Here is a 16,406-nt window from a genome sequence, read left to right as displayed (position 1 = left end):
GGTGATATTGGGTGAGTAATCTTTTGAAACTGTATTTGTGATGGACTTGCTCTATCAAGTATTTGTGATTGACTTGCTGTATCAAGTATTTGTGATTGACTTGCTGTATCAAGTATTTGTGATTGACTTGCTGTATCAAGTATTTGTGATTGACTTGCTGTATCAGTGTCAATATTTAATCCTGCAAATTCTTGTTGCAGAGTTAAAAAATGGTTTATTTGCTTGTCATCCTCAAATACTTGCCAATCATTAACATTGTTTGGAATGGAGGGTCTGTGTTTTACCTCAGCTGTAAAACAATGATGGGGCTCAAAAGGCAGCTTGCATGTACTTGCAAATGTGGCTAAACTATGAGCATGCAGATTGTGGGTTCTAGGAATTTTAGTGATTTGGAATTCAGAGAAAAAGTTTAGTACCTCAGCAACAGCAGACCTATAAGTCCTTAGTCTTTTGTCATTAGTGACAAAATTTCCCTTCACTTGTTGGATAACTAAATCTGAATCACCCATGATTGAAACCCTGGCAGCTTGTAAGAACTTTACTAACTTGAGGCCTAGTAAAAGAGCTTCATACTCTGCCATATTATTAGTACATCTGAAGTTTAATCTATAGGCTCTGCCTTCTGCATGACTATTTTCTTTCTTGTGTACCCAAACTCCAGCTCCTGCCCCTAACTTGTTGACTGAGCCATCAAATTCGAGGAACCATAGAATATCTTGTTGTGGAGGAGATTTAACAATCTGTTCATGGGCTGGCAAAGTAAGTTGAAGTTGTGGTTTTTCATTTGGCTTGTATTTTAGGACAGTCTCATCATTTGATTGGATATTCTTGGCAACTAGGGCAGCAGCAGCATCTATTGTTTGATTGACTGTCGTTTCATTGGAGTCTTCCTCCTGTATGAGTATCTTGGTTTCAACCTCACCTTTTGAGGGAGTTGTGCTATCATTGAAGAGAATGTATGAGTCTATGTCTGAATGGACAACATATATGGGAAAGTTTTGAGGCTTTTCTTCGCTGCTGACCATGTATTTCATGAGTGTTTCTCTGTACAGTCTTTTTGGTTGCCCAAAGACAGAGATGGTGGCATATGACATGTCTAATTGTAGGGAACCTTGGAGTTTAGCTCCCCATGATCTTGATAACAGCATCCCATACTTAGGTGGGATATCAGCAACTACCACATCCATTAGGATTGTTTTGTTTGGGTATTGAACCAGAGACACACATAAATCTTTTATGAGACCCAGACACTTGACTTGGCTGGAGTCAAAGGAAAACAGGTCCTTGTATGGTCTTGTTATATCTAGATTCAATCTCTCCATGACCGCTTTTGGCATGAGATTGTGAGAGGCACCTGAGTCAAACATTGCATTATGTAATATCTTATCATGAATGTGTAAGCTGACATAGAAAGGTAATACCCCTGTGGCTACCGTTTTTCCATCCACTTCTGGGCCAAACAGTAATTCTGGGGTGTCATCCAGCACATTGACATCATCTTTGTTGCTAGTGAGTTGAAGGGACTTTTTGATCTTTAGTTTATATATGTCATGCTTGGCTAGTTCTAAGAGAGGGATTGCTATTTTTAGTTTGCTAATTTCAGTCTCTAGGTTAAAGGGTTTTTTAGATTGGGTCTTGGGGTTATGGATAACAGTCCTTTCCTTGTTCATTAAATCTTCTTCTTGATTTTTATCTTGACTTTGGGACTTGTCTCTTTTACTCATCTCTTGGGGAGTAGCATTTGAATTAGGGTGAGAGGATGAAGTAGCCATAGGCTGCTGTTTTAAGGACAATGGTTCAGTGATCTCTTCAATAATCACTTCTTCTGCAGGTGAATTTGTTTTGTCATTAGGTTCTGTGACTATGGCTCTTTTAGGCTGCTGATTATCCTTTACCTTTTCAGGCTGGTTTACATTCACAGTTCTGCTCCTTAGCTTGTATTGTTTATGGACTTCATAGACAGCAGTGTCATAGCCTTGTTTAAAGTCAAAGGATTCACCTGATTTAGTTTGGAACAGTTTGATTTCATCATCCTCATGATCTTCTTGTGTTAAGAAAACTTGACTTTCACCATCTAGACCCATTAAATTAATCTCAGGATCTTCATTGGGCTCAGTTGATGTGGAAGTTTCTGCATAATTTTCTTGGAAAGGGGGTCTTATGTCTTGGTCAGCACTGGCCTTGCCAACATTTGGGTTTTGAGTTCTCCTAAAATTTGGATTCCTAGGAGGGTTGTTTTGTGGTGCTTCCCATGATGATTTTCTCTCAACCGATTCCACTCTATCACCCAATCTTTTCATTCCAGTGAGTATTGCATCCAACTTTTGATCGAAGGCAGAGGGTTCCTCCTTGAAAACAGTCCTCTTTTCCAACCTTGCTCTGTTTCTTTTGGCAATCAAGTTAGCTTCCACTGTGACAGCAACCCTTTGGGCCTCTGCAAGGGACTGAGGATCTCTTTCTTTTAACTGATAGGCCATGTCAAGGTCAAAACCATCAGGAAATTTATACAAAGCTAAATCAGGAGGGGGTCTTAAATTTTGTGGGATTGCGTTATATACATTGTTAAATCTTGCACAATACTCCAAAACAGTCTCTTGGGGACCTCTTTTGATAGTGTCATATTCCCCAAGTATGTGCAGAGGATCCTTCTTCTTCTCCCATCTGCTATTAAAGGCTTGATAAAGCTCATCAGGAGTTGTGATGGAGTTTGCATTCAGGGATCTAAACCAAGTTCTTACATCCCCAGTTAGGCTTTGAACAAACATCCTCATTCTGACACTGTCATCATCTATTTCATAGGTCTCAAAATGGTCTTGCATCCTCTTAGCATGCTGGACAGCTGTCAGAGGGCCATTGGAGTCAAAATATGAGATTTTGGTTTGGTAATCTTGGGGTAGAGCTGCAGCATTAGCTGGTATTTGCAAGGGTGCATATCTGTTAGCCATATTTACAGGGTTTAGAGGATTAACAGGGGCAGCTGGGATAATAGGAACAGTGGGTACTACAGGGGTGATAGGTAAGGGTGAACCTACAGTGTTGGTCAAGGGGATATGTGCAGTGGATGAAGATGTGAGAGGAGGACTTTGAGATGTGGATGGTGAACTAGGGGAAGTGGGGGTGGACCGGAAAAGGACCTTGCATGGGGTAGAGATAAGGCTGGGATGATCTGAATCTGAGGTTAAATCAGCAGGCTGCTCCTGCCTTTGCTGCTTCCTAATGTTTCTAGGGATGGTATTTGGATTATCAACAATGATGGGTGGATTAGGGTCAGGATTTGCCCTAGTGTGCCGTGGATTTTTCTTAGGAGCCAGCTTCTAACTGTTTTTAGGATTTTATAGGAAATTTTTATATCTGCAAGGACTGGATGAAGATTTTGAAATGGCTATATATGTTTCAAAGCTAAGAAGATTGACTGAAGCAGCTCTTCCCTAAAGCTGTTAATGTAACACAGAAACAGTTTTGAAGGCTTCCTGACTGATATACAGGCTTGATCTATAGCTTTGGGAGATAGATAGAAATTGGAAAATCCTAAATAGATCCCCAGCAGAGTCGCCAATTATGTTAACACCCAGGTTGTTCCCTATGACTCCCAAGGGAATACGGCCGGGGTAACCACTAACCAATCTTTGGATTACAGTGCCTAGCCAAACTGTAATCAGAGAGGGCTCTCTCTTTATAATTTGTCTCTGTTTTGATAGTGTTTTAGGCTAGCTTTTATGCTCAGGTTCTGGTTTATGTTTTGGTTGAAGGACTTCTTTCAGGGCTTAAGGTGTAGTGTTCAGAGAATAGTATATCATTGGGCAATGGAGTCTAGAGTTGTGAAATGCTTTGAAATGCAGGAGTGGTGATGTTCAGACTGCAGGGCCTATTGTGTATCTCAAACAAACAAATTTAAACTTAAGTGGTGATGCATGGTCAGCCAACAGAAAGAAATTAAGAATTCTCTATTAAACTGGTGATGTGAAAGTGAAACATGTTGCACAGGAGCAAACTTGAATTCCTGAAACAAAGGTCACTGTGAAAGATATATTCTGAAAGTGCAGCAATTAAGAATTACACTTATCAAGATTACAGCTGAAGAAAAACATTCATTAACAACACAGATTGAACTCAGGGTATTCCTTGAATAAGTCCTGAAGGTTATTCTTTTTCCTTGTTGCTAAACACTTAGAAATTAGAAAACATATATGGGTTGTAAAAGATTAAAGCACATAACAAAGAGAGTTACAAAAACTTATTGTATTGTGAAGTACACAGGAATCCTGCAGTTTTCAACAGACACCAGAACGCATTCAACACTTCAGAAATCCGAGAAATTCCATCACTTTCTTTATTAAACTCTGAAAGGATTACAGCATAAGAACTTCTTCAGGAGAAATCAACAACAACCCTTTGCAAACTCATGCGAAGGGGACTTTATAGAAATGTTTATACAAAATATCTCAGGCATTGAGTCATCTGAGAGAGAAATATCTTCATTACTTCGTACAAAAAAGTAGAAAATAAGTTATTACAGCTTTGAATACAACATAACTGCTCTTTAAGTCTGTCAGAGGATATTTTGACCTTTGGAGGTCACTGAGTCGGTTGGAACGCTTTGCTTTAATGCTGGAAAATGTGCCTTTACGTTTGCTGCGCTGTACTTTCTCGGCCCTGCCACCTGTGACTTTTCATCTTGCTTTGTTGGCTGTAGGTTCTGCTGAGTTGGCTCAGCTTTCATCTTTAATGCATGATGATTTTATTAAACTGTGTTGTGCATGACAATTCATATTTTTATGAACAAAATTTCGTGAATGGCTCACTGTTTACAAAATCTTTTGTATTGCCTTGGTCCACCAGTCCTGTGTAGGTAATTGATGCCTGAGGATTGCATCCATAGTCTCCTTCGCCTCTGTATACTTATAAAAATTTGGAGCTACTGCAAACAAGTGTTCGATTTCATTCATTATAAAAAATAAACTTTCCACTTTGTTGTAGAGAGTCTGCCCTGTAGTTGGCCCTGTTTCTTCTGAGGTGTTGGGCTTCTCATTGATCTGACTTGTGGCAAATGCATTCACCCTTTTGGCATACTGATCATGCGTGAACAATCTCCCTGCACTGTTCAGTAAGCTAGGGAGCCCTCTGTTTTCTAACACCTGGAACTTCTCCATAAATCTGTTCACCTCAGTCTGCATGTCTTGGGTTCTTCTCTCTAATGTCTGCACTAGATTTCTCAGAGTAAGAACCCTCTTGATCAATTGAATGGTCTCAGTCCTGTTGGGAATTCCCATGGTAGCTAACTGAGAACTTGTCTTATGATTAAGCACATTAATCATTCTGGTGGCAACTTCAGGCATATTGCTCAGGGCATTCCTTGATCTGTGAATCTCAGCCTGTGCCTTTGGAATGAGCTCTAGCTGCTCATGGATGGTTTCAATATACGGCCATTGGTCAGTAATAGACTGGCCAATATTAGCCCACAGCACTGTTCTAAGCTCAGCCACAATTTTATCTAACTTGAGCTCATTTTCCAGCTCTTTGATCTTATCTTTGAGGGCTTTTACTTCCCTGCCCTTTTCTGCCACAGCCTGCTTTGATTTGTCATATCTATCATTGACTTTGGCCAATTTCTCCCTGGTCTCATTTAATTCTGTCATTTGAGCTTCCAGGGCTTGAATCTCAGTCCTTAGCTTTTTCATATCCAGGCTGTGGACCTGTTCTGTTGTTGGTGGTGCTGAAGTAGAAGGTGCTGCTTGATCAGTCTGCTGAGGAGGAGGAGTAGTAATGGGAGCAATTTCCTCAAGATTAATGATTTGAGGAGGAGGCTGAGAGGTCTAGCCTTCTTCTCTTTGTTTCAAGGTTGCCTGTAATGCTGCCTGTGCAGCCTCTGATTCTCCCAGCTTTTCTTGTACCTGGATAAGCTGCTTATAGAGAGTCACCAGCAGAGCTGTGGCATCTTTATCATGCCTTTGTTGAGCTACTTCATCTGTTTGAGGGTGAATCGTGGCTGGGAGTTTGATCTTTCTCCTTAGAGCTGCCATATCAGCATCCCTCAATTTCAATATTTCCTGTATTCCCTTGATATCTTTAGGATCATGCCCAATCTCAATAATTATATCCTCTAAGGACCTTATTCTGTTGTCCTTTGCCTGGGATGATGCTCTCTCCAACTCTAGTTGAGAGGCTGTATTATTAAGGCTACTTTGTAGCCTGTAGTTGTCCAATGTTTGGTCTGCCAGGGAAGCATACACCATCTCACCTGTCTGCTTGTGCAATTCAATTTTATCCATTGGGTGAATGTCCTTGGCAAGGACCTCAAGATTGGTCCTTAAGTAATCAGCATGGGACTGTGGCTGCAATGTAGTTGGCATGAAGTGGCTCATGATCATCTTGCCCTCACTAACATCAAATGCAGACATTAAGCGCTGCTGGTTGGTGGGAGCCATTTTCAACAGATGGTTATATAGCTGTATTTTTATTGGCTCACTCCTCTTCTTAATTTCAATGAACTGCTGCTTGATGCTCAGTTCACCCTCCCTCTGCTGGCTAGAGGAGCTGACTTCTCCTCCTATTGTTCTGTCTTGTTCCTGCTGAAAGGAACTGGCGGATGCTTCTCTGCTTGGTGGGCCCATGCCTAATGACTGCCTTATTGTCATATCCTCCTCAGAAAAATCATTCAATCTTTGCCTTTTTTCTCCCTGATTTATAGAAGATGTTAGGGGAGTCTCTCTGTCTCTCTTTCTGCTTACATCCTCCTTTTGTGGAGTTTGGAGGATTGATGCCTCAACTGATGTTTCTTGCCTTGGAGGCACAGTTTGCTGTGGCTGTTGCTCAGTGGATTTTGGGGCTTCCACTGTTTGTTCTGGCTGCACAGGCTGTTCCTGCCTTTGTTCTTCCTGTTGTTGCTGTTCTTCTTGCTGCTGCTCCATCTCTTTATCTGTTTGTTCTTGAGTCATAGGAGGTAGCTGTTCCTCCTCCACATGCTTTTCTTTGTCTTTGCTGGATGCTTGCTGAGTTTTCATGGCCGTTTGCTGATGTGTTGTTGAAGATGAGGCAGCTTCTCCAAGTTGCCTTTGGTATGAGGAAAAGACCTGTTCACAAGTTTCCAAGTCAGCCTCCTTTTGTAGATTTCTAGCTTCATTCTCTAGCATCTGCTCTTTAGTAATTGGCTCTTCTAGAGTGCCTTCTTTCCAGCTCAAGGCATTAGCATATTTCTCAATATGAGGCAACTTCACATGTGCATATGTGCCTAATTTGTGTTTTATTCTCCTGAGGGAAATAAAGTGATTGCGGTCATAGGGTAACCATCTGAAGCTGGTTTGAAATCTGAGGCCCTCTAGGATACTATCTGCCTCCCTCCATCCCTCTTCTCTTTTGTTATATAAGAAAGGACCTAGCTGGCTCCTTACCTTCAGTTGCACTTTCTTGTTTTTACTTTGGAAATGGATGTAGTCAGCATTTCCAAACTGTCTGAAGTATTCTAGGGCAAATAGCCTCATGGGGACATACCTTGGAAGCCTAAAAGGGTCCAATTCACAGCCATAGATTCTGATTACTGTGTGGTGTTGGTAGAAGTACCAATCACCAATGCTGTAGGCTTTAGAGAGGTGGAGGACTCTTTGCATCTCATCAGTTAGCCTTGGAGGAGGTACACCATATAGCAAGGTCATTGCTGGGAAAATGAACAAGTCTATGAACTCACAGTATGTGTATGGTGAGAGAGAAGCACAATGAAAAACTGAAGACCAAAAGACAACTGATCTTGGAATTCCTTGGGCATTTAGTTTCTTGAGGGGAACAGGGAAGCTGTCTGGTTGATAGAACAAGAACAGATGGTAGATGTATGAGGTGAATCTGAACACTCTTTCACTTGGTAGATTCATTAGGTGCTCATGAATCTTTTCTGCAATATAGGTAGCATAGTCATAGTGTACAGCAGGAGGCATTCCCGGGGAAAATATGGACAGCATTGCCATTATGGTGTCATCAACATCTTCAATTCCTTTATACCCCAGGACATAACTGATCAAGTCCACTAGCATTCTGCCCAATTCATTTAGGTACTCATATCCAATAGGAGGAGTTCTTACAGTTTCAGAACCTGAATCTACAAACAACTGGTTGATCTTGACAATCTGGGCATGTGACAAATTAGTTCCCTTCTTTACTAAATCCAGCATGGACAGGGGTGTCAATGGCCTTGCAGAGTGGAAGTGGAGCATCTCATTAATGGTTTCTGGAGTGATGTAGAACAACATTGAACCTGTAGGAGTAATAATAGCTCTTTGGCAAGGATCATAGCATTCCTGGCACTTGTGGATCAAGTCTGGAAGGGGATTGACTTGAGGGAGGTTGTAAATGGGCAAATTTGAATCCCAAATCCCTAAAATATCAGCCCCACTAAGGTGCTGGGCTTTTATTTGATTGATCATATGAATATTATACTTGGAGCCCATTGAAAACCAATCTAACATTTGATAATCCAAGTCCCCCAGGGGTTTCCAATTTATCTCTTTCTGAGGGGCATTCAGAGGCTGGATGTTTAGAGCTATTGGTGTCTCCATGGCTACTGAGGCTCTTGATTTGTATGTAAACCGGTTCCACTTGAACAGAATGACACAGAGGAAAGCTTCTTTTGCAAGGGAGGTGAAATATAAGAAACAGAAGGTAAATTGAGTAAAACAGCAATTGAAATACTGTTTAAATGACTGATAAAACAGTAGCAGGATTGAGAAAAGTGTTTTCTGTGGTGAATTTGGTCAGTTAAGGTTCCTAGTTCACGACGGCGCGAACTAGTTGTGAATTTCAACTCAATTTGTCAAATGCGGCCCTGCAGGAGTTTAATGGCTTGACTGGCTGGATATAAGTGCAGGTCACTGAGTGTTTAACGGTGAAAACAGAGTTTTACAGTCTGTTACCAGTTTATTTGCGGAATTATGGATAAAACCAGGCTTATGGGATGATTTTGAAGAATACCTGGTGAATTCGTCGGCAAGAGTTGCGAATGCAGGTGCAATGGAGGCTCTGGCGGTCTCGGAATCGACTTTAGCAGGCTGGTGCTGGTTTGGACGTAAAATACATGCAGGAACAACAACAGTCTCTTTCGGCAAAAGTAGAAAAAACACGAAATTTTGGCCAATATATGGATTTTTGGCATATTGGCGCCTTTTTGGGATGACGTCAGCATGACGTCATCGGGTGGGGTCGGAGTCGGATGACGTCAGCATGACGTCACCGGGTGATGTGGCAGGTCCTGGTTGGTCCAGGGATATGCTGAAGTGGCGGACATGTCAGCGAAGGGACGGACGAATGAGGTGATGCGACGGCGAGGTGGCAGCGACGTGGCTCTGACGCGGAGATGACATAAGCCCGGCAAAACTGGCGGTAATCAACAAAGGTGGTAATGGTTTTCTCGGACCGCCTACGTTACGACGGTGGTTTTGTCAGAGGGCAACCCGAGAGACTGAGAAGGTGACGCGTGGCCGAGGACTGAGGTAACCCTTCGTCAGTTTCTCGGGTACTAACTGTCGGGCGTCGGGACCAACCCGATACGTATAAGGGCCGTCCGATCAGAGGCGCTCGATCGGACGGCTGATGGGTTGATAAAGTGATCGGGCAATACGGAAGGGGGGCGGGATTTAAAAAATATATTTTTTGGGATGCGCGCTTAGCGGAAGACCATTGGGGTATGGAGGATTTCGATGGTTTTTTAGCGTATTTTCAATAAAACCAATATAGCGCCCGAACCATTGGATAACATAAAAATGGGTTTTTTATGAATATTTTTGTAAAATGCGCCCGGTGCTTGGACTTTGGATAAAGGAGAAAAGTGGGTTTTTAGAGTATTTTTGTCAATGAAGCGGGTTAAAGGGACAAAAGGGGTTGTTAGCAAGGTTTTTTGGGGATTTTTTGGGTTTTTCTGAGCAGAGGGAAGGTGAGAGCTTAGGGGAAAGGTTGTTGCTCATAACCAGAGGTTAGAGCAGCCCCAGGACAGGGTTGACCACAGTCCCAGGTGGACTAAAGTCTCCCTTTAGACAGACATATTTAGCTATAATGCTAAAAGGAGGATATTTATAGAATGCTTGGGGGTTTATACACCATGGTGTTAATAATACTAGGGAAAGGGTAACATAGGGGAATTACATAATAGAGTTAGAATTAATATGGGGGAATATGTGAATGAGGGGGGAAAATCACTAAGTTTACTTGAAACTTACTTAGTTTAGGGAGTAGATCAAAATGAAAAGAATTTTTAGACAAGAAATGTGGCTTCTAAAAAGATTAAGAACCACCATGAAACCATAATTTCTTCCATGAATCTCAACTGATGAGGGAGTGTTAGTAATGAAATGGAAAAAGGGGAAGAAGGGAGGTTAGACATGCTTCTTTGCTTGCTGCAACTTGATGAAGAATAACACCTTCTCAATTCATTGATTTTTGCTTTGGTAAACAAAGTTAGCACACATGCAACTTATAAGAAATGACCTTTCTGCAACCCCAACTGCCTACCCATCTATTTGCCTAGCATTTTTTAATTTCTTCTTGGAGGGTGCATTTAGGCTTGCAGACCCTTACTTGCCTTTTCTTTTCTTTGGCTTTTTCTTTTGTTTTTCTATCTACTTCTACCCTTATTTCTTCCAAGGTCCCAGATTAAGCTGTTGGGAACCTTTCTTCTCTACCTAAACTACTTGTCTGCCAAGGTTAAACAGTTTGGACAGACTTCTTTCTCTATTCTACAACTGAAAATTCAAAACATGGTATAATCCAGGTTAGACTGTTGGACCATCCATCAAAATTGAGTCCCCATCAAGCTATAAGCACAGAATGTATTCTTATGGAAATATGTGATCTTTGCATCATCAAAGCAGAGCATATTTGGACCTTTTCATTGCCAATCATGAAATATGAAACCTATTGGTATAGGTAGCTAACAGTGGCTCCACATGGGGATGGTTTTTCATTTGAAAGACCAAGAACAGCAGGTCAGATTGCCTTGCTCCTTGACTGCTCTTGCCAACCTTGAAGTTTGCTGCTTTGAAATGCCAAAATTGTGTGCTTCTCTTCTTGGTAGACTTCTGATTCTATTTACTTTTTGCTGGCAGTTTAAGAAAACTTTGAGAAATTGCATTTTTACATGTTGACAGAAAATAGTATATACATCTGGATATGTACAAGGGAAAACTCAGGCTGCACTTATGGGTGATATTCAAAATAGTGCTTCAGCATCCTGCCATTCACAGGACCTTCATCCAAATCAGTTTCATTAAGACTCTTAAGGAAATAGGTGTTGTTTCCTTGTACTGCTTGGACAGCAAATGGTCCTCTCCAAAGGGAATCAAATTTTCCATGTTTTCCCTTATCCTCTCTTCTTGAATCCCACTTGAGGACTTTGTCACCAATGTTGAAATCTTCTGCCTTAGTTCTTCTATCAAAAGCCTTCTTTAATTTTTCTTGTAGAACTTGAACTCTGCTGAAAACTTGGTCTCTAGTTTGCTGTAAACATATGATTTGATTGATTCTTCTTTGCATATCATTTGGTTCAGCTTGGCTTTCTTGAAGAAGTTTCATAACAGGTACCCCTAGTGATGAGGGAAATTTGGCTTCCAATCCATAAACCAACTCATATGGGCTGGTTCCAATTGATCTCTTGGTTGTTAGTCTATCTGCCCATAGAGCATTTACAAGCTTCTTATGCCAATTCTTTTTGTTCTCTTCTAGCACTTTCTTTATAATGTTTACCAGACTTTTATTTGATGACTCAGCAAGGCCATTTCCTTGGGGATAGTATGCAGTAGAATGGCCTAAGGTAATGTGAAATTTATGGCAGAAATTCACCATTTTCTTGGATCTGAAAGCAACAACATTGTCTGTTATTATTTTATCAGGACAGCCAAATCTAGCCAGTATGTTGTTCTCCAAGAGCTGAATGATAGTGGAATCATTTGCTTGTCTGCATGGAACAGCTTCAATCCACTTGGTGAAGTAGTCTGTAGCTGTTAAGATCCATCTATGTTGGCCTGAAGATGAGGGATGAATTTCCCCAATGAAATCCAAGCCCCATTGTTGAAAAGGTCTCTCTGTTGCAATAGGCCTCAAGGGAAGTGGCAGCGACTGTCTCTTTCCCTCAAACACTTGACATTTGTGACATGAGGTAGTGAATTTCTTGACATCAGAGAACATGGTGGGCCAGTAGTAACGAGCCCTTAGTATTTTATCCACAGTGGACTTCCAGTACAAGTGTCCACCACAGTCACCTGCATGAAATTCCTTTATGATATTGTCAGTTTCATTCTCAACTAGGCAGTTTAGCAATATGCCTTCATGGTTTTTCCACAATAGATTTCCATCCATAACACAGAATTTAGAAGCTTTCATTTTTAAGAACCTACATTTAGTTCTGGACAATCCTGGGGGAGCACACAGGTTTTGCAATACATAACATATATCAGAGTACCAAGGGGATTGTTCAAAGGCTACATTGATCTTTGGAGTCGCCAGCTCCGGTTCACTGTCCAGCTGGTTGATGTCTAAGGCTTGGAAATTTGCTTCTGTCATTAGTTTGGCCAAACCTTGCCCTTTTATTATTTTTTTAGGTTTTATCTCAATATCAAATTCCAAGATGTTGGCAATCCACTTTCCTCTTCTGCCCTCTAAGTTCTCTTGAGTAAGTATGTCTTTCACAATTGGGCTTGGTACATAGGCTATGACATGGGAATAAAGGATATAAATCCTAAAGTCTTTAATGGCTTTGACCAAAGCATAAGCTTGCTTTTCCATGATTTGATACTTTAAAGGTGCATCTCTAAGAGCTCTGCTAAAGAAAGCAATTGGCTTCTCATTTCCTTGGTCATATTTTTGCAACAAAACAACAGCAATAGTATGCTGGGAGGCAAAAGAGAAAATGATAAATTCTCTGTCAAACTGAGGATTGGTCAACACTGGGGTTTGGGTAAGGGCCAGTTTTATACCTTCAAAGGCTTGATTGGCTTCAACCGTCCATTTGACTTTTGAATCTTTCTTTAGCATGTTATTTAATAATCTGATTAGTTCTGCTAAGTTTGGGATAAACCTTCTCAAGAAATTGATTTTTCCCAAGAATCCTTGCAACTCTTTGACATTTCTTGGGTGGGGCATTTGTAGGATAGCCTGTATCCTATCTGGGTCAATTCTAATGCCATCTTTAGAAATGATGTGGCCCAATAGCTTACCTTCTTCTAAACCAAACAGGGATTTCTTGGGATTCAAGGAAATTCCATATTTTCTGCATTTTAGGAAGATCTGTCTCAAATGTTTTATATGTTCTTGGTCTGATTTTGAGAAAGGTGTAAGGTCATCTAGGTAAATGACTAAAAAGTCATGAATCTCCTTGGCAAAAGCAATATCCATTGCTCTTTGAAATGTTGCCCCTGCATTTTTCAATCCAAAAGGCATCTTTACATATTTGAAAGTTCCCCATGGGGTTGTGAATGTTGTTTTGTCTTGATCATCAAGGTGTACCAGGATTTGATTGAAGCCTGAAAATCCATCCAGTAATGAGATCCTTGAGGCCCCTACCACTCTTTGGAGAATGTGATCCATCTTGGGTAAGGGATAGTTGTCTTTGAGGGATACTTGGTTCAGATTTCTTAGGTCCACACACAGCCTTATTTCACCAGTTTTCTTTCTTGTAGGGACTAAGTTTGAGATCCACTCAGAGAATCTGATTGGTGCTATGATGCCTGCCTTAAACATTTTCTGTACTTCTTGTTCCATTGCTGGGAGAAGCATAGGATTGATTCTCCTCAATTTTTGTTTAAAGGGCTTTTGATCAGGCTTGAGAGGGATTGTATGCTGGATAACAGAGGTGTCATAGGACTTTAGGTCCTCATAACTCCATGCAAAAACATCCTGGAACTCTTTAAAGAGGTCAATGTATTTAGGCTTTTGGTCAGGAGGTAAAGAAGCAGACAATTTAATTATTTTGGGTTTGTCAACTGTACCAATGTTGCATTCTTCAATGGCTGCATTTAAGGGCTGCATTTTTGGTTTTCTGGGAATATCATTTGAATCAAAGATGTCCTCTAGTGGAGTTAGGCCTGTTGGTAGAAAATTGTCTTTCAGCTCTATGATGTCAGTTTCAGCATTGGCCACTTCCTCACAATTGATTGATTGAATTTGCTGAATGCTGTCCTTGTTGAAAATAGTTGGTTTTAGCATTTGCTTTGCTGTTCTAGGTGATATTGGGTGAGTAATCTTTTGAAACTGTATTTGTGATGGACTTGCTCTATCGAGTATTTGTGATTGACTTGCTGTATCAAGTATTTGTGATTGACTTGCTGTATCAAGTATTTGTGATTGACTTGCTGTATCAGTGTCAATATTTAATCCTGCAAATTCTTGTTGCAGAGTTAAAAAATGGTTTATTTGCTTGTCATCCTCAAAGACTTGCCAATCATTAACATTGTTTGGAATGGAGGGTCTGTGTTTTACCTCAGCTGTAAAACAATGATGGGGCTCAAAAGGCAGCTTGCATGTACTTGCAAATGTGGCTAAACTATGAGCATGCAGATTGTGGGTTCTAGGAATTTTAGTGATTTGGAATTCAGAGAAAAAGTTTAGTACCTCAGCAACAGCAGACCTATAAGTCCTTAGTCTTTTGTCATTAGTGACAAAATTTCCCTTCACTTGTTGGATAACTAAATCTGAATCACCCATGATTGAAACCCTGGCAGCTTGTAAGAACTTTACTAACTTGAGGCCTAGTAAAAGAGCTTCATACTCTGCCATATTATTAGTACATCTGAAGTTTAATCTATAGGCTCTGCCTTCTGCATGACTATTTTCTTTCTTGTGTACCCAAACTCCAGCTCCTGCCCCTAACTTGTTGACTGAGCCATCAAATTCGAGGAACCATAGAATATCTTGTTGTGGAGGAGATTTAACAATCTGTTCATGGGCTGGCAAAGTAAGTTGAAGTTGTGGTTTTTCATCTGGCTTGTATTTTAGGACAGTCTCATCATTTGATTGGATATTCTTGGCAACTAGGGCAGCAGCAGCATCTAGTGTTTGATTGACTGTCGTTTCATTGGAGTCTTCCTCCTGTATGAGTATCTTGGTTTCAACCTCGCCTTTTGAGGGAGTTGTGCTGTCATTGAAGAGAATGTATGAGTCTATGTCTGAATGGACAGCATATATGGGAAAGTTTTGAGGCTTTTCTTCGCTGCTGACCATGTATTTCATGAGTGTTTCTCTGTACAGTCTTTTTGGTTGCCCAAAGACAGAGATGGTGGCATATGACATGTCTAATTGTAGGGAACCTTGGAGTTTAGCTCCCCATGATCTTGATAACAGCATCCCATACGTAGGTGGGATATCAGCAACTACCACATCCATTAGGATTGTTTTGTTTGGGTATTGAACCAGAGACACACATAAATCTTTTATGAGACCCAGACACTTGACTTGGCTGGAGTCAAAGGAAAACAGGTCCTTGTATGGTCTTGTTATATCTAGATTCAATCTCTCCATGACCGCTTTTGGCATGAGATTGTGAGAGGCACCTGAGTCAAACATTGCATTATGTAATATCTTATCATGAATGTGTAAGATGACATAGAAAGGTAATACCCCTGTGGCTACCGTTTTTCCATCCACTTCTGGGCCAAACAGTAATTCTGGGGTGTCATCCAGCACATTGACATCATCTTTGTTGCTAGTGAGTTGAAGGGACTTTTTGATCTTTAGTTTATATATGTCATGCTTGGCTAGTTCTAAGAGAGGGATTGCTATTTTTAGTTTGCTAATTTCAGTCTCTAGGTCAAAGGGTTTTTCAGATTGGGTCTTGGGGTTATGGATAACAGTCCTTTCCTTGTTCATTAAATATTCTTCTTGATTTTTATCTTGACTTTGGGACTTGTCTCTTTTACTCATCTCTTGGGGAGTAGCATTTGAATTAGGGTGAGAGGATGAAGTAGCCATAGGCTGCTGTTTTAAGGACAATGGTTCAGTGATCTCTTCAATAATCACTTCTTCTGCAGGTGAATTTGTTTTGTCATTAGGTTCTGTGACTATGGCTCTTTTAGGCTGCTGATTATCCTTTACCTTTTCAGGCTGGTTTACATTCACAGTTCTGCTCCTTAGCTTGTATTGTTTATGGACTTCATAGACAGCAGTGTCATAGCCTTGTTTAAAGTCAAAGGATTCACCTGATTTAGTTTGGAACAGTTTGATTTCATCATCCTCATGATCTTCTTGTGTTAAGAAAACTTGACTTTCACCATCTAGACCCATTAAATTAATCTCAGGATCTTCATTGGGCTCAGTTGATGTGGAAGTTTCTGCATAATTTTCTTGGAAAGGGGGTCTTATGTCTTGGTCAGCACTGGCCTTGCCAACATTTGGGTTTTGAGTTCTCCTAAAATTTGGATTCCTAGGAGGGTTGTTTTGTG

Source organism: Pinus tabuliformis, chromosome 1_2, assembly GCF_031772625.1.
Source record: "Pinus tabuliformis cultivar Carrire ecotype Pingquan chromosome 1_2, CPIR1, whole genome shotgun sequence".
Lineage (NCBI taxonomy): Eukaryota > Viridiplantae > Streptophyta > Pinopsida > Pinales > Pinaceae > Pinus > Pinus tabuliformis.
The sequence above is the reverse complement of the archived record's forward strand: the minus strand, read 5'-3'. Positions refer to the sequence as shown.